The sequence below is a fragment of the Equus caballus genome, chromosome 28 (assembly GCF_041296265.1).
Source record: "Equus caballus isolate H_3958 breed thoroughbred chromosome 28, TB-T2T, whole genome shotgun sequence".
Classification (NCBI taxonomy): Eukaryota; Metazoa; Chordata; class Mammalia; order Perissodactyla; family Equidae; genus Equus; species Equus caballus.
This window is the reverse complement of record NC_091711.1, coordinates 47,367,969-47,391,299: the sequence shown is the minus strand read 5'-3', so window position 1 is coordinate 47,391,299 and position 23,331 is coordinate 47,367,969. Positions and strand designations below refer to the sequence as shown.

Sequence of the window (23,331 nt, the reverse complement as noted above, 5' to 3'; positions counted from 1 at the left end):
CGTCCACTCCTTGCATCACTCATATTTGCTTGTGCCTTTGATGAAGTCTAATCTGCCATAGAGTTCCCTTCAAGTTGGTGGCCAGCAGCAAGCTCTGTAAGCTTTTAAATGAAGACTAATAGTGGGGAAGCTACAGTCTCCACCATTGCAGCTGCTCTGGGGCCGTGACCGGTCCACCCATCGCTCTCCATCCTCCAGCACAAACTCCAGATGAGCATCTCACCTGCTCTAGGCTGCTGGCTGGTGAGAGGACCCAGACCTTCCCCACTGAGGGACCCAAACCCTTAGTGGCATCACCTTTGTTGGGCTGTGGTCACTGCCATTGCCTACTCTTTGCCGTCTTGGAGGTGACAGGAGGCACTTGGTGAATTTTCTGGTTCTGAAACATACTCCTGCCTGCCCTCAAGCCTAGCTCTTCTTGAAGATGAGGGTCAATTATATGCCAGTATGGTGACTAATGTTTGCCTGTTGGTACACTGGCGTGAGGAGGCCACAATGACCAATAGTTAGTTGAGGCCTCAAGATCCGTAGAATCTTGTTTGTCCCCTGGTGGGAGAATCCCCCTGTAGGAACCAGGACCTTGAATTTAACAAAGCCTGAAGTTGTGGGCATGGCGGAAAGCCAATCCAACTTCCTGGACCTATGTATTCCTCTTGGCTCCTGGACCGATGTATTCTTAATACTGGGGTCACGGTACCACGTGACCAAGTCGATCTCCCACCCTCTGGCGCTGAAAGTACTTGCCACCCACCGTTTGCCAGATTTTGAGGGGATGAGCAATGAGTGTCTGAACAGAATGTAAGTTTCATGAAAACAGAATTCTTGTCTGCCTCGGTCGTTGCTGGATCTCTAGCACCTAGAGCAGTGTCAGACTCAAAATAGGAACTCAATAAATATTAGCAGAATAAATCAACTGAGTAATTGCAATTGGAATTTAATATCAGTAAAATTTATCATAAAGCAAACATTTTCAAAAACGTATAGAAGTGTCGAGCCAGCCCGGTGGCATAGTGGTTAAGTTTGCATGCTCTGCTTTGACAGTCCAGGGTTTGCTGGTTCAGATCGTGGGGTGTGGGGGACCTAACATCACTTGTCAAGCCATGCTGTGGTGGCATCCCACATAAAATAGAGGAAGATTGGCACAGATGTTAGCTCAGCAACAATCTTCCTCAAGCAAAAAGAGGAGGATTGCCAACTGATGTTAGCTCAGGGCCAATCTTCCTCACACACACACACACACACAAAGTATACAAGTGTCACTGGGATGGTAGATCAATAAACAGAATAGAAAATCTAGATAGAGATGAAGGGATGTAATCTCCACGGAATTCTAAATATATTACGATGTACATCTGAAAGCTATATAATATTATAATCCAATGTTACTGCAATAAAAATAAGTAAGGAAATAAATAAATAAAAGAAAGAGATGAAGGTGTGGAGTACAAGTTTTTCTGTTTAGGAAATACTTTTTTATTTTTAAATCAAGGATGGAGCAAGTGGTAACTATTTTGAAAAATGACATGACATTAGACCCAGGTCTCTCTTCTTACAACAAAATAAGCTTGAGATAGATTAAGAATCTTAAGGTAGGGGATGGCCCAGTGGTGCAGCGGTTAAGTGTGTACATTCCACTTCGGTGGCCCGGGGTTTGCCGGTTCGGATCCCAGGTGTGGACATGGCACCGCTTGGCACGCCATGCTGTGGTAGGCGTCCCATGTATAAAGTAGAGGAAGATGGGCATGGATGTTAGCTCCGGGCCAGTCTTCCTCGGCAAAAAGAGGAGGATTGGCAGCAGTTACTCAGGGCTAATCTTCCTCAAAGAAAAAAAAAAGAATCTTAAGGTAAAAAAATGAAATCATAAATACATGGGGGAAAAATACAATTATTTACATAATTTTGATGTGGGAAAAATCTTCCTAAGCAATGACACTCACATCAGGGCCTTCAGGACAGGAAATAAAGAAAATAATGGAGATTTTTGTTATGTAAAAATAAAAATTTCCTGTGGGTAAAAAAAAAGAGTTTAAGCAGAGTTGAAAGGCAAACAACAAACTGGGGAAAAAAATACATGCCAGACAAAATAGTTCTAACTCAATATACAGACAACAAATCAACAGAACAAAATATTTGCAAAGGACATGGGAGAGAAATTACAGAAAACGAAGTTAAAATTGCCAATACGTCTCTGAAAAATGTTCAATTTCAAAGCATGCAAATTGAGATAAAATTTCCAGCTATTAGATTGGAAAAGCTTATGAAAAGATTAAAGAAAGTACTTATAAAAGGTTACAAGTACCAGTGAGGGTTCAGGGAATGAAAGTTCTTAAGTGATGCTGGTGAGACAGCAGATTGGGAAAATGTCCTGGAGGCAAAGTGGGCAGCATGCACTCATTAAACAAATATTTATGGGGCTCCTCTGTGTGCCAGGCACGTGGTAACACATACGGCTCATCCTTGCTCTCGTTTCTCTTCCAGTGTAGTGGAGGAGATAGACATGAAAGAAGAAAGTACACAAACAAGTTTGTAATTACAGCAGTTGTAGAAAGTACTCATAAATGTGTTTAACAAGGGGTCCTAAGCTGGTCACGATGATTGGGGAGACTTCCCCAAGGGGGTGGTTCTGATGCCAAGTCTAGCACTATGAGGATTTAGTGAGGAGAAGAGTGAGGCAGAGTTCTGGGTAGAGGAAACAGCAATGTGAAAGTTCTGATGAACTCTGGGACTGTCCTCTACCCTCTCACACCGTGATTCCTGGCATCCTCTGGTCTCTGCTGATCTTCCTTGACTCAGCTCCTGATTGCAGACCTGCTACAATGTGTTATCTCCAATAGCCAGTTTGAACCAAAAATTACTAGACCATCAAAAACAACAACAACAACAAAAACCAGGGAAGCGTGCCTCACAAAGGAAGTCAGCAGATATGAACTGTGAGTGGACTCAGATTTCAGGTTTGGCAGTCACATACTTCAAAGCAGTTACTGTAAATATGCTCAAAGAGATAAAGACAAATATGCTCAAGAAATTAAAAGAAAATATGGTACCAATGTGTGAGCAGATAGGGAGTCTCCACAGACAAATGGAAACTATTAAAGGAAATTCTAGAACTGAAAAGGACAACAACTAAATTTTAAAAATTCACTAGATGGGCTCCGATTCTGGAGATGGAAGAAGAAAGGATCAGTAAACTTAAATCAGCAGAAAATATTCAACCCAAAGGAAAGAGAGAAATAAGATTGGAGAAAAAAGACTAGAATGTCAGAGACCTGTGGGACAATATTAACTGGTCCAAACTGATGTCACTGGAGTCCTAGAAGGAGAGGAGAGAGATATAGGGGCAGAAAAAATTTGAGGAAATAATGGTTGAAAATGTCTCAATATTAATGGAAAACAGATTCAACTTACAGATCCAAGGAGCTCAACAAACCCCAAGCATAGTAAAGACAAGTAAAGCCACTTCTAGATAAATCATAGACAAACTTCTGAAAGCCAGAGGAAAAGGGAAAATCTTGAAAGATTTGGAGAAAAAACCCACTTGTTCCACAAAGAGGACTTACAATGTAATTAACAGGTGGCTTCTCATCAAGAAACAAGGAGGACAAATATAGAGGTAGTCATCTATCTAGTAAGAGTCCCAAGGGTAGCTATTAGTGAGAAGGGAAGGGAATTAATGTTTAGTCATGCACTAAACAGGAATTCCCTTGAACTGAAGGAAGATGTCAGTGCTCAGATTGGAAATGCTCAGTGAACACCAAGCAGCATAAAGGAAAGAACAAAAATAAAAATCTCAAGACTGCCCAGTGGCAGAGTGGTTAAGTTTGCATACTCCGCTTTGGTGGCCCAGGTTCACAGGTTTGGGTCCCGGGCATGGACCTACACACCACTCATTAAGCCACGCTGTGGTGGCGTCCCACATACAAAATAGAGGGAGATTGGCACAGATGTTAGTTCAGTGACAAACTTCCTCACCAAAAAACCCCACAAAATAATAATAATAAAAAATAATAATAAAATAAAAATCTCAACATTCCACACGAAGGAACATAATTGCATTTCAGAACACCCAGGAGAGAGAGAAAAAAATTCTAAAATTATGAAAAATTATAAAATCACTATACTACTAGTTTTTACAATTATAAAAAGATTATAAAAGTAGTATATTTTACAGAAAGCACTTATAGAAGTTTATAAGTAGCACCTCTGTCATAGGAGAAGTTAAGCTGTAGAAAATTGCTTATAAGGTAAATGATTCTTGTCCGTAGAAATGCAAACGAATTTCCCCAGTAGAGATGAAATTGAATTCTGCCTTATAGTAAAGATAATCCCAAACAGTACCGTTTGTTGCCCTGTAGGCTATTAACCAGTTTTGCACTATTGGCAAGTTCATTTCAGCATTCTCGATTGCCTACACAGATGTCCATCCTTTAAATTCTCCTTTGAACTGGTTTTCACATCTTACTGCTTCCTTCATTAATTAATGAGTTAAGTAAAAGCTTAGATGTGTTCATTTTCTATTTACATGAGAATCATGATTTCACCTCTTTAAGAATTTGAATTTATAATATATGATATATAAGTACAAAAGGCGCTCCTACACATAAAAAAAGACAAAAATCCAATTAAAAACGAGCAAAGTTTTTAAACAGAGAAGTAACCTCATTAGTAATGAGACAAAGTAAAATTAAAACATCAGTTTATCATTTTTTCCGTCACAGCAGGTTTCCATTGACCCAAAATTCTGACCGTTGCTGGGGGAGGGGCCCATGGTGGGGGAGAGGCTTGCCAGGAGCGGATTTATCTGAACGTCTTAAAAGGATTCTCCAGGTGCTGGGGGGTGGGGAGCATGGACTATAGGGGACACGGGCAGTGGCCCAGGTGAGGGATGACAGTGGCTCAGATCCAGGTGGTAACAGAAATAACGCACTGAGAAGTCCCGATGACTTGGGGAGTCTGGCTGGGGTCTGGGAGTGACACCATGAGGGGCTGACATCTGTCTCTGCCCTGGGACCTGAATGGCAAGTTCAGTCTCATGCCAAAGTGTGAGTCAGAGGTCAGAAGTCATGAGGGCGGCTCCTGGTCCGGAAATGGCTGGTACCCTGGCCCAACTCCAAGAAGCCCTGATGGGGCGGGTTAGGACGTCCGGGAGGCATTCGAGATCCCAGTAGGGCGCCCAGGTTTCCTCTGCCCTGGAGATAAGCGGAACCACAGGAGGCTGGAGGCGGGAAGGCCTGCCCACGAGTGGACGCGTGCCAGACGGCCGCCCCCGGCACAGCAGCAGCTCAGGGCATGAGGAATCTCATGGCTGAGGCCTCGTTGCAGCTCACTCAGCCGTCCTCCACAGGCTCCCAGCCCCCTCCTGCTGTCTGGGCGGCTGACACTGCAGAAACATCCCAGGGCCTTGGCCTTTGGGACTGGGGCAGGGCTGAAGCTTTGGACATGGGAAACCTCAGGGGGTTCTGGTCTTTGAAGTCTGGGAGTGGTTAAGGTCAGCTAGGAGCCGGGCAGCCACTGCACAGAGGAGGCGTGCCCAGCCAGGTTGGGGAGCGTGCAGGCCCAAGGACAGGAGCTTCCGGAAGGAGGTGTGTGGGCTGCATCACATGCCGTGAGATGGAATCAGAGGCCACCTTGGCTCTGGCAGGATAGAGCTCCTCGTTGACGCTGATAAGAGCCATTTCGGTGGAGAGTGCAGCCCGCCACTGAAGCCGGCTGAGGAGCGTGCTGGGGGAGGTGTCGACGGATGCAGGTGGAAGGGAGGGACAGTGGCGCTGTCTGTGCTGGGTGTGGCGTCAAGAGGTTTTTTCCCTGAAGAGGGAGAGACCTGAGCGTGGTGGGTGCTGGAGGGAAGGGAGCGGTGGGAGATGCAGCCGAGATAGAAGAAGGTTGCCAAGGAGGTTGCCAAGGAGGCGGAGGGAACGGGCCAAGGCCTGGACGAGCAGGTGGGGACATGGAGGGGAGGGTGTGGACTCATACGTGGCGGGTTTGGTGGCAGGAAGGTGAGTGAATGCCACCGACAAGCAAGTGGGTGAAGCAGCAACTTGCCCCAGGTCAAGGGACCGCCTTTTACCTGCCCCCCCAGCACCGGGGTGATGACTTATCGGTGTGTCAATCTGATGGGCTGTGGCACCACCGTGGGAAGGCGGCTGGAAGGACATCTGAGCTGAGAGACGTACAAGTTCCAACACAGAGCTCGCTGAGCAACGGCGCGGGTGGCCGGGCGCCCAGGGCTGCGGGTCTCAGCCGGTGCTGCGATGCCAGAGTGCAGCCCGGAGCAGACCCCCCCTCCCCCCAGGGAGGCAGGCGGGAGGCGGAAGCTGACTCAGGCCCTGACTCAGCAGGGCTGCCACTGAGGAGGTGAAGGGGGTCCTGTGGGGTCTGCCAGCATCACAAAGCCACTTAGCCCTGCCTGAGTGTCCTTTCCTGGGAATGTTCCAGAGTGTCTCTTAGTCCTGAGTGAAGGATGGTTTCTTTCCTCCTCCCAGAGTTCAAAGACATTTTCGGAGCCGGTCCCATGGCCTCTGAGCTCAGGCTTCACCCCTCGTGGGGCTCTAAAGGGAATCCGTCACCATCCCCAATGGGATGACATTCACTTTCACAGTCACCTTTACTGTCACCCAGACGTCATTCACTCATCCATGTCTTCCTTCCTCCCTCCCTCCCTCCCTCCCTTCCTTCCACCCATCCTTCCTTCCTTTCTTCTCTCCACGTGTTCGCTGAGGGCCTGCGGGGTCGCAGGCCTGTGCTGGGCCCTGGGACACAGCATGAAGGAGACAGACACGGCCCTGCCCCGGGAGCCCACGCAGGCGAAGCTGCCTGCAGCCGCAGAGCTGGCAAAAGGCTGAGAATCCTGAGTTGGGGCCGAGGGCCAGGGAAGGCCTCCCAAGACTTCAGCCCAGGGCTCGGGGGTAACTCACGGGGGCCGGAGGGTTAGGTGGCAATGGAGGTGAGTGGAACGCACAGTCAAGGGCTACAGGCCACTTGGGTGGCAGAGCGAGAGTGTGAGTGGAGGTGACTGAGGGTAGGGACCGTTTGGGAAGGTCACTCTGGCTGAGAAGTGGAGGCTGGGGGCCTGTGAGGTCAGGCCCACAGGTGAGGTGGGGGTGGAGAGGTGGGGAGGGCCAGGCTGGCCCCGTGGAAGTAGGGCTTCACTGGGACCAAGCAGGAGGCAGGAGGAGCTGGGGAAGGTGATGACCTCAGTTATGCGAGGCTGAGCGTCAGGGGCAGGGGGATTTCCAGGGCCAGCTGGACAGGACAGAGACCCCCAGGCAGCGCTTGCCTGTGGGTGCCCGAGCCTCACCTTCCCCCACTTCGGAGCTCCCTCCAGCGCATGCAGCCCTCCGCCTGAGCCCCTTCGGGGTTGGCCTCAAACTGCAGAGACCAGCCTGTCCCAAGGTCATGACCTCCCTGGGCCGGCCACATCCAGTGACGGATGCAGGGAGAGTCAAGGCCTGGCCGCTTCCACCCAACTCAGGCCAGCTCTGGTGGCTTCTAGTTCCAGACTTCCTGCGGGGTCAGGCCTCTGCCCATGCCTGCCTCCTTCCCCTCCCAGCCACAGTGGTGACCCCAGGCCATCCCCAACAGACATCCTGCTCCCTAAAGCCTGGCTCAGAGTGGCTTCCTGGGAGCCCACACTGCCACACAGTGTGCGCAGAGCACACCACCCCTTCTAGCTGTGGAGGCTGAGACGGGGCAGGTAGGCAGTCCGCCCCAAGTGGGGAAGGGGCAGGCGAGGGGTGCAGGGAGCTCCACCACCCGCCATGGAGGCACGGACGAAGGGGCAGTAAGGGGCTTCTGGAGGCCTGAGAGCTGCGATTTGGGCAGACCCCCAGCTCTCAGCGCCTTCCCCGTCTCCTCCAGCCTAAAGCCTCCTTCCCTTAGGCGCAGCCCAGGACCCCCCTTCCAGGGCTTCTGGCCTCCGTGCCCTCCTCGGTGACACTTCCCACACGCCCCAGGGTCACAGTTCCTGGGAGGACGTTGTGGTCTCAGCTCCAGGACACAGAAGCCCCGGGGAGCTGCAGAGATCCTTCTGTGAGCTCATGGCCTGCTCGGGGTCTCCCCAGAAGGCGGCCCTGAAGCATCGACTCCTGCGAGCACGGCTTATTTGGGAGCCAACCCCAGAAGACATGGGGAGGGAGTGGAGAAGTGTCGCAGGGAGGGGACACAGCCAGCACAGCATATGTCATCAAGCAGGTCACCTCTGAGGCCGCTGGGGCTCAGTGCCCCCGCCCCGGGACATTGTGCAGAGCGCAGCTCTGAGTTGGCCTGGCTGAAGGGCATTCGTCTGCCAGCTCCATCCGGCCTTGGGAGGGGGCTGCCTCTGGTGCTTCTTGGGTGCTCCGGGCACCAGCATGCTGCCACTTTAGGTATGCCCAGCTCGGGGCCAGAGACAGCGTCTGTCCACAGAGGCTGCAAACACATACCTCACACATGGGCCCCTGTCTGGTCACTCTTTGGGGGTGCCCCTCGGAAGAGTGGGAGGCCCACTGGGATGTTGCCACTGACACCCTGGTCTCTTGGCTCCTCACCCAGAGACGGAGGGGGAAACCCTATTCCATTATCCAAGGAGCTTCTGCTGTCTTCAGTCTCCTGAGAGGCTGCGCAAGAGGACTGTGCACCCGGAGGGCGGAGCTGGGGGTACCACCTGCCCCAGGAACCTCCTTGCCTCCCCCGCCCCTGCCCCCAGCCCCGGCTCGGTCCCCAGGGACAGGCTGTGGGGCCTGGCAGCTCAGCCCCAACTGGCCTAGACTAAACCCATGTCCCGCTGGGCAGGCCCAGTTGGCCGCCATGAGCGCCTAAACAGCCTGGCCTTTGTCCCGGGCGGTCACAGGCGCTGCTTGCTCGGTGCCCAGCCTGTTTTTCCCAAGCCAGGCCGGGCAGGCAGAGGCATTGAAGCCATGGAAACAACACAGGCCACCTGTCCCGCCCTGCTCTTCTCTCTGCCCAGCTGCTTTCTTAGTCTCCGCAGACCTCCTGGTGTGCTGGGCCCTGGGCACCATGGCACTCGCTGCCCGCAACCTACCCACCCCAGGACCCCAACCGGACCCGTGCAGAGAGAGCCAAGGGGTTTCGAGCACCCCGGAGTCCCCTCACCTGCTCCCAGCACTCATCAGACGTGAGCCCTGAGGACCGGGTTACTGAGGGCTCCTTCCTCTGCTGCCCCCCCCTTCCCTCCTTCTCCAGCCACTCACCCCTGGGACCCAAGGAGGAGGCCAGCTCAGGGAAATGCTCTCTGATCAGAGCTGCCCCAATATAAAATAGGGTATCTTGGAAGGTGGTGAGCTCCCCATCACATGAGACATACAAGAGTAGACTCCTAGAGCTGCTATAAGGGAATCCTTATTGTGTGGGCTGAAAATTAATTGATTGAATGAATGAGCACAGAAAGAGGTCTTTCATTCATTCATTGACTCATTCATTCATTGAGTAAACACCAGTGGTGTCCATCCTTTGGGCTAGGCCCAGCGCCAGGTGCTGAGCAGGTAATGGTGAGATGACAATCATGATCCCCACCTTCATGGGAAGTGGAGTCACATGGATAAAGGGACGTGGAGGGGAGACATACACTGCCCCCAGTCAGGCAGATTAGGAGCCCAGAGGGACCACAGAAATGATAAGTTCAGTGTCCTATTCCATGGGTGGGGAAATTGAGACACAGAGGACAGAGATGCCACAAAACCTGGATACCTCCCCAGAGCTTCTGGGTCCACAAGTATGCAAGCCTCAAAGGCCCATGGGGGTTCTGAGGAGGGATGACCTCCTTCCAGGTTTGGGGAGTGACTCAGGAACAGCTCTGTGAATGGGGCTGCAGTGAGGCCAGACATGGTTCACCCACCCAGCGAACCTTCCCGAGCCCTGGTGACATCAGGGCTGTGGAACACCGAGAGCATTTGGGGAGCATCTGCTGCTGGGACTGGAGTCCAGGTCAGGACCATCGTGCTTCACGGGGCCGTGCAGCTGGCCTTAAGGGCCAAGAGGTTCTGAGCTTCTCACCTGTTGGAGTCAGCTGGTGCTGGATGACAAACCACCCTAACGCAGCGATGGAAAACGACAGCCACGTGATTCCACTCACAAATTCCGTGGCTCGAGCATTCTGAGAGGGCACAGTGGGGACAGCTCTTCTCTGCTCTGATGTCTGGGGCCCTACCTGGCACGACTTAAATGGCTGGAGCTGGAAGACCTGAGGCTGGGGAGCTGCCTCTGATGTGGCTGCCTCATCCACACGTCTGGCGCCTGGCCTGGGGTGACTCGAAGGCTGGACTGCCCGCCAGCGCACCTCCACGTGGCCTCTCCAGGCGGCCCGGGCTTCCTCACTGCATGGAGGTCTCCCAGCATTGAGCTTCCTTCCCACATGGCGCCTCAGGACTCCGGGGTAGAAGCTGTGTGGCCTTTTGACTCAGCCTGGGAAGCTACGCGGCAGCTTGGCTGTGACGCTCTGTTGGCTGAAGTGGTCACAAGCCTGTCCAGATTCAAGGGGAGGGGTCCTCGAGGAGAGGAGGACCAAGGAACTGGCAGCCATATTTAAACCGGCCGCATGACAGCCTATTCCAAGCCTCCCATTTCCTCCTCTCCTTTCTGAAAACTGTCCCATCTGCCAAGGCTGGGCTTGAAACCCAAGCCAGAAAACCTTCCTGCTAACCACTATCCCTCGGAGCACTCCTGCTCACACATGTGTGCCCTTGGTCACCATCTTTATAATTAATGATAAGGACAGCCTCGAGCGTGGTACTCCTCCCCTGGGAACCACGCCCATGTGTTCACACATGTACTTTGGGTTTTGGTTCTCAGAGAAACCCTGTGAGACATTTCAGAAGAAGGGGCAGCTCACCTGGAGTTTTGCAGGATGAGTAGGAGTTCTCCAGAGTTTGAAAAAAGGTATGGTGAGCTTGGGCACGTGTGGGGTCAGCCATGGCTGGAGGACAGTTTCACTTATCCTGGGGCAAGGGGGTTTTTAGTGAGGAAGTGCACCAAACAGACCTATGTCTTAGGAGGTCCCCTGTGGTGCCAACAGTGTGAAGACAAGAAGCTGGTCCAGGAGGAGCTGGTCCAGGTGCTTGCCCACAGGCCCCCACAAGAGCCTGTCCACCTGGGCCTCCGACTCTCTCTTTTACACAGTTTAAGAGTGTTTTCAGCCACTCTCGGGGGGGGGGGGGGGCGGGCGCTGCACTTTACAGATGATAAAACTGAGGCTCTGAGAGGCTTCTCTGGAGTCCAAGCTGGGCGGGGGCAGGGCTGGGACCAGGGCGGGAGCTCCCCTTGTGTGGCCCCTACCATCGTCCCTACAGACCCACCTCAGGCAGGGCAGGAAGCTCCTCCTCCCTCCCCAGCACCCCAGCTGGCCCCGCAGCGCCCCACCCCTCCCCGCCGGACCACATGGCCCAGAAAGGCCCGCTCAGAGCCAGCTGCAGGCCGCCTGGCCTCTGGTTTACATCAGCAGGCAGCAGGGAGCAGGTCACGTGCTCACTTATGTCTCGTGCTCCTTGTAGTCACGGGAGGGGGAGGGCAAGCACCCAGGGGGGAGGGGTGCTGGGCTGAGGGGAAACTGAGGCCCAGGACGGGGGAGGGGGAGGGCTTGGCGTCTGCCACCAGCTTGCACCTGCCTTCTCCTCCTAGCCAGCCATTGAGTGCCGGCTCTGGAAATGAATCCTCTGCCCGCCTGCTGGCCAGCCGGCCGTGGGCAGTGCCATGCTGCCTGCCTGCTCCGGCCTGGCCTGGTCACCCCGAAAAGCGGACAAAAGCCAGCTGCCTCCCAGCGGTCGCTAGGCCGGCAGACACCGGGGGTGACGCCTGCCTTCGCTTGGCACCGGCGGCCGCCAGGAGGGCCCTTGGAAAGCTCCCTTCGCTCCCGCTCCCAGGGGCTCCGCAGCCCCTTTCCGGAATGGCTTCCCGATGAGGTCATCGGCCCGGAGCGGGGGAGGCCGCCGGGAAGGCGGCCGGCGGGCCCAGCGCCGGGATGGGATGGCCGCGGCCGCCTCGCCCCGCGCGCGCTGCCAGGAGGGGCCGGGCCGGCGGGAGCGACCCCGGCCACTGACTCGGCTCCCCGCCTCGCGCCGGCCCGAGCGCCCCGTGACCACGCCGCCCGCGGGGCAGCGCAGGCCTGGGCGGGCGCCCCGGGGGGCACCGCGTCTGGGAACCACGCGACGTGCCTGCTCCGACCTGCCAAGCTGCGTGTTCCTGGAACCCCAGCCTTTTCCGGCCGCAGAGCGGGGAGCTCGAGGCCGCCGCCCCCTGCGCGCAGCCGGGAGGAAGCGCGAGCGGGGGCGGGCGGACGGGCGGGGGTGCTGCAGCGGCTGGCCACCGGCGTCCCCGGCCTCGCCCGCCTGGGGAAGGCAGCCCCGTGCCCGTGAGCCCGCGCCTCTCCCGGCCCGCGGCTCCCCGCCAGGCTCCTCTGCAGGTGGGCCCTGGCGGCCCGGGAAGCTGCGGAGATGGGAACTGCGCAGGGAAGTGGCCCAAGCAGTGACTCACCTCGCAGGCCCTGCGCTGGGGGGCGGAGGGGCCACAGGACCCAGCAGGACCCAGCAGGACCCGGACCTCCCAGGTGGAGGCAGGGACACTAAGAGCTGACTCTGCCCTGGAACACCAGCCCCACGAGAGCTCATCGGGCGCTCAGGGGGCCCTGGGAGCCGGGGGAGGGTCACCTCCCCCGAGGGTGGGCCCAGCAGGAGGCTGGGCAGGACCCCCGCTCCTGGTGGGATTTGGGACGCCAGTGATGTGCAGAGGGGCAGGGCAGGCCTCGGCGTCGGCAGGCCCAGCCGGGTGGGTGCGTGGCCGCCTCTAATTTTTCTGTGTGACGTCGATCGCGCCCCTGCTCCTGGCTGGGCCTCAATTTCCCCATCTGCAGACCGGAGGTGGGGGGAGCCTCAGCTGGACGCCAGGAGCTCCCAGGGCTGCCGGCCCGGGCCTGCCGCTGTGTGGGGACGCCTCTCCGCGGCCTCGCCCCGAGTTTCCGCGTTGGAAGAGCCCCAGCGACCACAGCGCAGCGCCCGGGGCACGGAGGAGGCCGGCAGACCCCAGTCGCGCGGAGCTAGCGGCAGGGCCAGGATCCCAGCCCAGACGCCTCCGCTGGCCCCGAGTGACCCGCGGCCTCCTCCCCTCCCGCCTGCCTTCCCGGCCCAACGCGCAGGCTCGGGCGGGCTGCCGCGCGGGGGCGGAACCGCCCCCCTCTGCCGCCCCCTGGTGGCTGCGGTGACACACAGCGGCCAGTTCACTCCCTCTGCCCCGGGCGCCCACAGACCCAGGGGCACCCACAAATACGAGCACCCAGAGGGCTGGGGAACCCGCAGGGCCATAGGCGCCGTCACTAGGAGCCCTGGCTGAGAGCATCGCCTGCGTTATCTGATTGAGTCTTCCGTCCTCCCCTAGGTGGGGTATCATGATTACCCCTTTAGATGGGGAATCTGAGGTTGGGGGGTGGGGAGTGGCGCGTGGACCCTGGAGGGAGATGATTCATCAGGTGGCTGATGACGTTTGCAGTCAGACCCCTCAAGTGGGAAAGTGCCCCCACCTCAATCAGCAGCCCCCCAACTTGAGGCTGTGGGAGGGAGAAGGGGGTGGGAGGCTGGGGCTCACTATTCTGTGGGGGTGGGGAAGAGAAGGACCCAGTTCACCAGGACAGGAAGCTGTGTGTTTGGGATGGGCTCCCAGGTCCTGGGTGCAGGGGCGAGAGAGGGTTGGTGCCATGCTCCCGAGGCCCCCAGCCCCAGAGAGAGGGTACCCAGAGCCCACACCTGCACTTGGGTGCCAGGACAGGCAGGCACAGGGCAGGGGGACTTTTCCCAAGCCCTTCCACCCACCCCTGGGGTTTCCCACTGGGAAGAGGTCTCCTGCTACAGCCTGGGCTGCCCCTGGGAGACCCAGCCTCGGAGGCCAGTACCCGAGGGCCCAGTGATTTTATGTGCCCTCTCCCCAGCCCCCACTGCTCTGGGAGACTGGCCTCTGAGTGAATAGACACTTGGGAAGCGAGCGTGTCGTGAGCTGGGTCCACTGGGGGCCAGGACCCGAATCGCGTGCTCTGACGTGGAAGGTGGGGACCCACTCAGGTAATCCAGGTGTGGTTGCTTTGCCGTCCTGTCACCTAGGCCTTCAGGTCAAATAAGTAACAAGGCCCAAGGTGGTCATGCCACAAGCACACTCAGGGCTGGCCACTGGTCCTTCAGCCACTTGTCTGACATCCTTGGGCAGGATGCACAGTATTTGGGGCAGTGCCCGGCTCCCTCCAGGCCCCCGCCTATGCAGCTGTGTGTCCCTGGGCGGCTCACTCAACCTCTCTGTTCTGAAAGGGTAATGACAGCGTCCACCTCACAGAGCACAGTGAACTAACACAGAAGATGCTGTAGCGCCTGGAGCACAGCAAGTACTGAATTGATCTTAGGTAGTGTTGTTGTTGTTGACCCAATGATCAGGGCTGGGGATCTGGAGAGGAACAGGACGTGGCACTGCTCTTGGGGGGGTCTCCCAGGCTGGGGGGCAGACACATGGCCGATGTCAAGCCTCCCGGGCAGCCTGGGTCGAGGGAGAGTGATTCATTCCCGGGGACACGGGGCTTGGCGGGGAGGGTGGGGCGGGGCCCAGTGGCCCTGAAGAGGTGCACAGCGTCTCAGGGCGAGACACTCAGCACACAGAGGGCTGAGGGCGCAGGGAGAGGTCAGTGCTGGCCGGCAGGCTCTAGAAGGCCTGACTTTGCATTGTAAGCGGCCTATCCATTCGTTCCCCTCAGCAGATGGCGGAGCCTGAGGGGAGCTTTGCCCACGTGGGGCCTGGTACAGACAGGAGGCATCCGGCTCCTGTCACCCCTGTGTCCCGGAGTCGCCCTTCTCGGGTCCAGGCTGGGGATGTTGGAGCCTCTGGGGTTTCTCTCTCCCAGGTGCCCCTCCTCCCTGGGCACACAGGAGCCCTGCCTCCCCGCCTTTGCTAACACAGGCCCCTCTGCCCCATCAGCACAAGTTGACAGGGCCACCTTCAGAGGGCCTTCTCAGCTCCTTGGTTTCAGAAAGGCCGCCGATCCACCTGGCCTGGCCCCTTGTCACAGCCTCCTTGCCACCTGCTATCCCCTATACCCCTTCCTGCCAGTGGAGGTGGAGGTGGGAGGGGAAGCTGCCGGAGTCTGGAGACCCTGAGCGGCTGGATGCAATTAGGAAACGGAGAAGTTATTATTTTGGGGTTAAATCAAAACTAATCTTCCGTGATGGCCAGGTCCCCCCAAGGGCATGTTCTCATGATGTGGCCTCTGGGGCCCCAGGAAGTAGGGTCCCCAAATTCCAGGGACATGAGGATAGAGGATACCAGGCCTGGTGGCACCTCCCACTCGCTGGGGATCTGCCCATCCCACCCTCCAAACCCCAGCTCCTTGCACCCCGAACCAAGGTCCTGCCCTGGCTCAGGTGGACAGTTGCCCCCAGCCCCACGCAGCCTCCCAGAGCCTCCCCTCCGCCCTCCGCTCCTCTTCCCTTCGGCCCCCAGCTGCCACCCAAGCAGTTTTCCTAAAATTCCAAGTGGGCCCTGCTCCGGCGCCACGGCCCTTGGGGCCAGTCCAGGTCTTCACGTACCCCTCAAGCTGTCCCCAGCCTGGACCCCACCTCACCCTCCCCATTCCCGTCGCCTCTGACACCCACCACTTTGTTTGCCCTCATGACACTAGTGGATGTTTCAGCCCGTGGCACACTCAGAGATGTCGAGGCCAGGGCGGAGGAAGGAACGTGCAGAGGTCCCAGCGCGAAAGTGGCAGAGCTGGGCCTGGGAGGCTGGGTCCCCGCACCCCGGCTTCCTCTCTCCCTCCCTCCCTCCACTGTCCACCAGACAAGGCTCCTGCTGTGGCCCCAGGAGCTGGGGAGGGGGCAGGGCTGCCACCATCTCCACCGAGGGACACATCCCGCTCTTGGCCTTGAGTGGCCTCCGGCGTGCGGGCAGCCAGGCTGCAGGGGGCCTGGAAACGTGACCGTGGCTGTTTATTCAGCTGTCTGCGTTGGCGCCGGCCCCTCCAGCGGGGCCCGGTCTTTCTGGAGTTAAAACAGTCAGTGCTGTCCCCACGGCTGGGCAGTGACCTTCTCAAAGCGGGATTTCTCTGTGGGAGGCTTAAGGGGCAAGCCACCAAGTGGAGATCCGCAGGCCAGCCCCTCGCCAGAGCCCCGTGGAGACAGCAGGACCCCGGGGGGGCACCCTCTCGGAGCATGCATCTCCTCCTGCCCTTGCCGTGGTTTGTGTGTCAGGCGAGGTCCCCGTGGACAGGAGGCAGATAGCACCCTTGGTCTGGTCCTCTGAGGAGCGTTTCATGAAGGGCCTCAGGCATGGCGGAGCTGAGGAGAAGCTGCAAGGAAGGAGCAGTTGGCTGGGGCCGGGGGCCTGGGGGGCGAGGGGGACAGAGTCCCAGCTTGGAGAGAGGGCCCGTCGGGAGCCTCCAGGCTCCTCAGTCCCCACAGCCCTGTAGATGCCCCCAACTCAGAATGAGTGGATTCCACCCTGGGGAAGCCTGCCAGCGGGGCCCTGGGATGCTCCGCCCTGAGCTGGAGCTCGGATGCCTCCTCCGGGCTCAACGGGTTGTGTCAAGACTGGCCCTCCACTTGCTCGCACACGTGCCTCCTCAGCGGTCAGTGCCTTTTCTAAGGCTGCGAGATGAAAGGACCCGCGCACGGCAGCCCTTCTGTGGTAGCTATCCGTGTCATTTCTATTTCTCCTCCTATTCTGATTCTCGGCTCATCTTCTCCTTCAGCCCGGCCCCCAGGTTCCTGAGCGCAGGAGGCAGGAAGTGTGCATGAAAGTACCCTCTGGCCCCCACCACTGAGCTGTCCCCTCTCATCGGAAGATACCCCTCAGATGGCACCCCAGGCCTCTGTCCCAAGGAACTCACAGTCTAGCCAGGAGACAGGGTGATGGAAAAAGTCTGAGGCAGGGAGAGCCTCAGAGTAGGCGGGGGGGGCCATCAGGAGAGGCTGCCTGGAGGAGGGGGCCTCAAAGGTGAGACCTGAAGCTGAGCAGGGTCAGCTGGGAGGAGGGGGTGTAGGGGATAGCAGGAGGCAAGGAGGCTGTGACAAGGGGCCAGGCCAGGTGGATCGGCGGCCTTTCTGAAACCAAGGAGCTGAGAAGGCCCTCTAAAGGTGGCCCTGTCAACTTGTGCTGATGGGGCAGAGGGGCCTGTGTTAGCAAAGGCGGGGAGGCAGGGCTCCTGTGTGCCCAGGGAGGAGGGGCACCTGGGAGAGAGAAACCCCAGAGGCTCCAATATGCTGTGCCTTGAGGGAGGCAATGGGGAGCCACGGAAGATTATGGAGGGACTGTTGCCAAGCACGTGGATGCTCACACCGAGCAGGCAGCTCTGATATGATCATTGAATCGGACCAACGACTCCTCTGACGAATGGGCATGGCCATCCTCGCCTGGTGTGGGGGATGTGCCTTTCTCCCCAAGATTGGCCCCAACCCAGCCTCCCCCCTGCCAGGCAGCAGCAGAGAGAAGGGAGATATCTCAGGAGGGATAACAGAGATTCTGGCCAGCTTTTGACATCAAAATAGACTTTGAAAAGCATGGCTGAGAAAACATTTGAAAGAAAAACAGCAAAAGAAGCTTCTAGAAACCAGAGCCTGGCCAACATGAGTTCATGTCCCAAACAGTGGCTCTGGGGAGAGGATGAGCCAGTGACCCTGAGCTGGCGCTGCTGCGGGCCTTGAGGGGGAGGGGGCTGCACCTGAGAGGGGTCCAAACCCTGGGGACAGGGTGGGGCTGGTCTCTGAGGGCCCGGCAGGGCCAGCCTGTGCCCACCACCCGGGGAACCCAGCAGGGTGGACCTGTGTGTGGGTCCCCAGGGCTCCGGTGAGGGCGGGGAAGGGGGGTTCCTGGAGTGGCCAGAGAGCAGGTCCACATCTCCAGACTCCCCAGGAAAGATGCGCAGTGACCGAGGCCTGGGGGAGCCAGAGGGGCCTGTCTGGAAGGACCCCAAGGGCAGGCCTGGACGGATGGTGTAGGAGTCAGATGCCACTGGAGAAGAAGGACTCTGAGCTGACTCAGTTTACCCCATGGCCCAGGATCCCATGTCTGCTAGAGCTGGAGCTCCAGATACAAATTCAGTTCTAACAAATGAAGTCCGTTTTCCCCAGCTGGACACAGCCATCGTTCCTCAAGGATGCTCCAGGGGAAAGTTCTCTGTGACCCTGAGGCCTCGGAGGCTGGGGCGAGTCAAGCTGGGGTGTCGCAGCCCCCCTGCAGCCCCAGTCCAGGGTGGGCACCATGTGGACCAGGGGACACGGATTCCCCCCTCTTTTTTTCCTTTAAAGATTGGCACCTGAGCTAACATCTGTTGCCAATCTTTTCTTCTTCTTCTCCCCAAAGTCCCCCAGTACATAGATGTAGATTCCAGTTGTGGGTCCTTCTGGTTGTGGCATGTGGGACGCCACCTCAGCATGGCCTGACGAGCGGTGCCATGTCCGTGCCAGTGACTGGAATCAGCGAAACCCTGGGCCGCCTAAGTGGAGCGCGTGAACTTAGCCACTCAGTGGCTGGCCAACCTGGTTCCCAGGTTTGACCTCTGCGCCCCCACCCCCACCGACCCCTGCGCCCGCCCAGAGTCTTGGTCTGACTTCCCCTGGAGCCGGGAATCAGGCCTCTGGCTACACTGCCTTGGTGAGAACCTAATTGCTGGATTGTTTTTCTTTGGAGAGGCGGTGGCGGTGGCGGCCAGCGCTGTCATTTCACTTGTAAATCAGGTCCCGGCTTTTTCTCCCATCTTCCCTCTCTTGGCTGAGCGGTGGCTGCCATCTGCAGGAGGGGCAGTGGTGGGTCAGTCACCCCCAGCTGGGTGACTGGGTGGCTCTGGGGAGCATGGGATGGACCAAAGGACAGGGATGGGGCCCCAGCTCAGTGGCTGTGCTGGGAGACAGGGCCCGGGCCGCCACGTCCAGCCTCCTGGCTTCAGGTTTGGGGCAGCCCCAGGGTGGAGGGCCGGACGGTGGCGCTCCCCGAGCCCGGCTGTTCTGGCCAGTGAGCGCGGGCTGAGCGGAGGGCAGCTCAGCGGGTCCTCTGCGCAGACGTGAAGCCCCACAGCCGCCTGGTTCAAGGTCCCCACGGCCCCGCCCGCCTCGGGCAGGAGCCGCTTCCGGCCGCAGGGCAGACAATGCGCTGGCGGAGGAGGGGTGGCCCAGGGCCAGATTCCCCCACCCCCATCGCAGCCACACAGGAAGACGGAACTCAGAAGACGGCGTGTCCTGGAGTGAACCCGCCGCCAGGCGCTGTGATTTAGGGGGCCGGATTCCCGGAGGAGGCCTGTCCAGTTGAATCAAACTGATTCCTTTCAGCCTTAAAATGAGGAGGGGCCCTAGGACCCTGCCTAGGGGGTGAGGTGGGGGACTTCAGAAAATCTGAGCCCCATCTTCTCCCTCTCCGGCAGCCCTTGACTACCCATGGGCTGTGCTGAGCTTCTTCCCACCACAGGACCTTTGCACTGGCTGAGCCCTCTGCCTGCCTTGCTCTCCTCCTGGTCCCTTCAAGGCTGCTGCCTTCAGGTCTCACCTCCCATGGCCAGCCTCCCATGCCTGGCACCCCTCTCCGTTCTTGCATTAGCGTCCTTCCTGTTGGGGTGCTCCCTGCTGTCTGCCCCATCCCCCCAGCCAACCAGGCTGTGGCAAGACCTGCCTGTCTTGGTTCCTGCTGTATCAGTGGGACTGTAAGTTCTCCCCAGTCACCCCCGCCCTGTCCTGCTGCCCACTCCTCCTGGCGCTTCTCATGTCCACTTCCATTAGGGCACAACCCCTCTGCGATCGGCTGCTGGCTGCCCTCCCCACCCTGGAAGCGCCCCAGAGGGCAGGGCCACTGCAGGAACCCCCCCCCACTCCTAGCCCTCAGCAGGAGGATGGGCAAACAGCCTGCCCCCTGGGCCTCCTGTCCCTCCCCCTGGAGGGAGCATCCGGCAGCTGCGGGCTGGGTACCCGAGTGACCGAGCAGGGTCAGAGAGCTGCTGGTGGCTCCCTTCCTCTGTGACCCCAGGCTGGCCCCTGGAGACGGACAGTTGCCCAGCCACCAGGCCTGGGGACAGGGGCCGGCCACTGGGCCGGCCGCGAGGAGCTGTCCTCATGGCGGCCGGGTCCAGCCATAGCCCGGCAGCGCAGTGCAGTGGGCAGCCTGCCCCACCCGCCTGCTCCCCGTGCTGCCTCAGGCCTCAGGCCCTCAGCCAGAGCACCCTCCAAGGTCCCCCAGCCCAGCCACGCGGCCTCCTTGCGGCCCGAGTCACACCCAGGGCCTAGCCTGTCCCATACCCTGTGCCAGCAGCGCCCCCTGCTGGCTCCGCAGCCCTCCGACTCGGCTGGCTGCACCGCCTCAGGGAAGCCCTCTGGGATCTGCCTGCCCTGCTCTCTGGAGTGAGGACCCTCCCAGCACCGAGATGGGGAGTTTGTGCAACTCCCACTGGGTCGGCCCAGACTTGCCTCCGTTTTTCCCCCGCAAGGGGAATGTGTTAGGTATTTCGCTTATTTCGGTATCTCCAAAACTCTTAGCACAAAATCAGGCACATAGGAGGCCTTGAAAAGATCCTTGTTGGTTGACGTATTGCTGAGTGAGTGAGCTGTGATGGCGGCACAGGCCCTGGTCCTCAGAGCCTGAGGGAGTGTGTGCACGTGTGCATGCATGTGCGTGTATGTGGGATGTGCGTGTGTCTTTGTGTGCATATGTGATGTGTGTGGTGTGTATGTGGTGTATGTAGGTGTGTGGTGTGTGTGGTGTGTGTGTGCTGTGTGGTGTGTGTAGGTGTGTGCTGTGTGTAGGTGTGTGCTGTATGTGTGCTGTATGTGTGGTGTGTGGTGTGTGTAGGTGTGTGATGTGTGTGGTGTGTGTGGTGTGTGTGTGGTGTGCGTAGGTGTGTGGTGTGTGCTGTGTGTTGGTGTGTGCTGTGTGTGCTGTATGTGTGGTGTGTGGTGTGTGATGTGTGTGGTGTGTGTGTGGTGTATGTAGGTGTGTGGTGTGTGTGTAGGTGTGTGTTATGTGTAGGTGTGTGGTGTGTGTGTGCTGTGTGCTGTGTGTAGGTGTGTGCTGTGTGTAGGTGTGTGCTGTATGTGTGGTGTGTGGTGTGTGTAGGTGTGTGGTGTCTGTGGTGTGTGTATAGGTGTGTGGTGTGTGGTGTGTGTAGGTGTGTGGTGTGTGTAAGTGTGTGTGCTGTGTGGTGTGTGTGTGCTGTGTGGTGTGTGTAGGTGTGTGCTGTATGTGTGGTGTGTGGTGTGTGGTTGTGTGGTGTGTGTGTGGTGTATGTAGGTGTGTGCTGTGTGCTGTGTGTTGGTGTGTGGTGTGTGTGCTGTATGTGTGGTGTGTGGTGTGTGTAGGTGTGTGATGTGTGTGGTGTGTGTGTGGTGTATGTAGGTGTGTGGTGTGTGTAGGTGTGTGGTGTGTGTGGTGTGTGTGTGGTGTGCGTAGGTGTGTGGTGTGTGGTGTGTGTGCTGTATGTGTGGTGTGTGGTGTGTGTAGGTGTGTGATGTGTGTGGTGTGTGTGGTGTATGTAGGTGTGTGGTGTGTGTAGGTGTGTGGTGTCTGTGGTGTGTGTATAGGTGTGTGGTGTGTGTAGGTGTGTGGTGTGTGTAAGTGTGTGTGTGCTGTGTGGTGTGTGTAGGTGTGTGCTGTATGTGTGGTGTGTGGTGTGTGTAGGTGTGTGATGTGTGTGGTGTGTGTGGTGTATGTAGGTGTGTGGTGTGTGTAGGTGTGTGGTGTCTGTGGTGTGTGTATAGGTGTGTGGTGTGTGTAGGTGTGTGGTGTGTGTAAGTGTGTGTGTGCTGTGTGGTGTGTGTAGGTGTGTGCTGTATGTGTGGTGTGTGGTGTGTGTAGGTGTGTGGTGTGTGTGGTGTGTGTGTGGTGTGCGTAGGTGTGTGGTGTGTGTTGGTGTGTGGTGTGTGTGCTGTATGTGTGGTTGTGGTGTGTGTTGGTGTGTGGTGTGTGTTGGTGTGTGTGTGCTGTGTGGTGTGTGTAGGTGTGTGCTGTATGTGTGCTGTGTGGTGTGTGTAGGTGTGTGCTGTATGTGTGGTGTGTGGTGTGTGTAGGTGTGTGTTGGTGTGTGGTGTGTGTTGGTGTGTGTTGGTGTGTGGTGTGTGTTGGTGTGTGTGTGCTGTGTGGTGTGTGTAGGTGTGTGGTGTGTGTGGTGTGTGTGTGGTGTGCGTAGGTGTGTGGTGTGTGTTGGTGTGTGGTGTGTGTGCTGTATGTGTGGTGTGTGGTGTGTGTTGGTGTGTGGTGTGTGTGCTGTATGTGTGGTGTGTGGTGTGTGTAGGTGTGTGGTGTGTGTGGCGTGTGTGTGGTGTATTTGGGGTGTGGTGTGTGTAGGTACGTGTGCAGGTGTAGCTCACACCCCGCCTCCCTCTAGTCCCCTCACAAGTAAGCAGGACCGTCAGGCGTCCCGGGCGGGGCAGCGTCCCCCGAGCCCCGCCTCCCCCGCCCCGCCTCCGCCAGCCCCTCGCCATGCGGGGTTCAGGGTGGTTTGGGTCCCTCTCCCTCCTGACTGTGCGCCCCACGGGAAGAGGGCGTGGTGTTGTTCAGCCGTCAAAGGGCAGGAAGCACAGAGAGACGGCACGTCACACTCGCTAGGAGGCTAACATAGTAATAATAACAGTAATAATAATAAAGCCCGAGGGAACGTAAGGAGCCAGGGCGGCTGTGGAGAGCGGGACCTGGTGCATCGCTGTGGACAACAGTTTGGCGGCTCCTCAGAAAGCTGAGCCCCGTCTCTGACCCGGCAGCCCCCTCCTAGGCCCACCCCAGGAGAAGTGACAGCGGGGACTGCGGACTCTGCACACCCGTTCACAGCAGCCCTGTCACGACGGCCAGAAAAGGGGAAACACCCCGTGTCCACCCGCGGACGACGGATGCACAAAGTGTGGTCCGTCCACAAGCGCACTCAGCCACTCGGCCGGGCTGGCCTCTGCTGCGTCCCACTCACTGCCCTTGGCCCCCAGGGGACCGTTCCGGTGCCTGCAGACCCCCTGGTCCCCAGGAGGACCCCCCATTCAAATACTCATCCGCCATTCATACCCGTCTGGGCCTCCGTCTCCCCGAGTGGGGTGGGGGTGCAGCCCAGCGCTTCCCGGGTCCTCACCATGTCTCCTCGCAGCCCCCTAGGCAGGCCCTTGACGGAGAGGCGAGGGGACCTGCCTGCCGGGGTCACACAGCCTCCCTTGCTGTGTGGGTCCCTCCAGCGCCTGCCTGTCGCGTGGCCTGGTCGGAGGGCCCGTCTTTTCCTGGCCACCCAGCGCCCTCTGGTGGGCACGCCGGAAGTTGTCGGGAACTGATCCCCAAGGTCAAGGGCCAGAGGCTGGGAGCTGCCTGAGGACTGTCGTGGCAAATAATCCATAATCAATCCATAAATCAAAGTTGGGGTGCGTTTATTAT

General features: G+C 57.9%; 1 long non-coding RNA gene across 1 annotated transcript; it reads right to left on the bottom strand.

Moving 5' to 3' along the window:
* Positions 1-17,484: 17,484 nt before the first annotated feature.
* Positions 17,485-23,182, bottom strand: LOC138921206 (uncharacterized). Its single transcript, XR_011433582.1, has 2 exons — positions 23,039-23,182; positions 17,485-18,735 (listed from the first exon to the last, which is right to left on the bottom strand). It is a non-coding gene; the product is annotated as an uncharacterized lncRNA (long non-coding RNA).
* Positions 23,183-23,331: the final 149 nt, after the last annotated feature.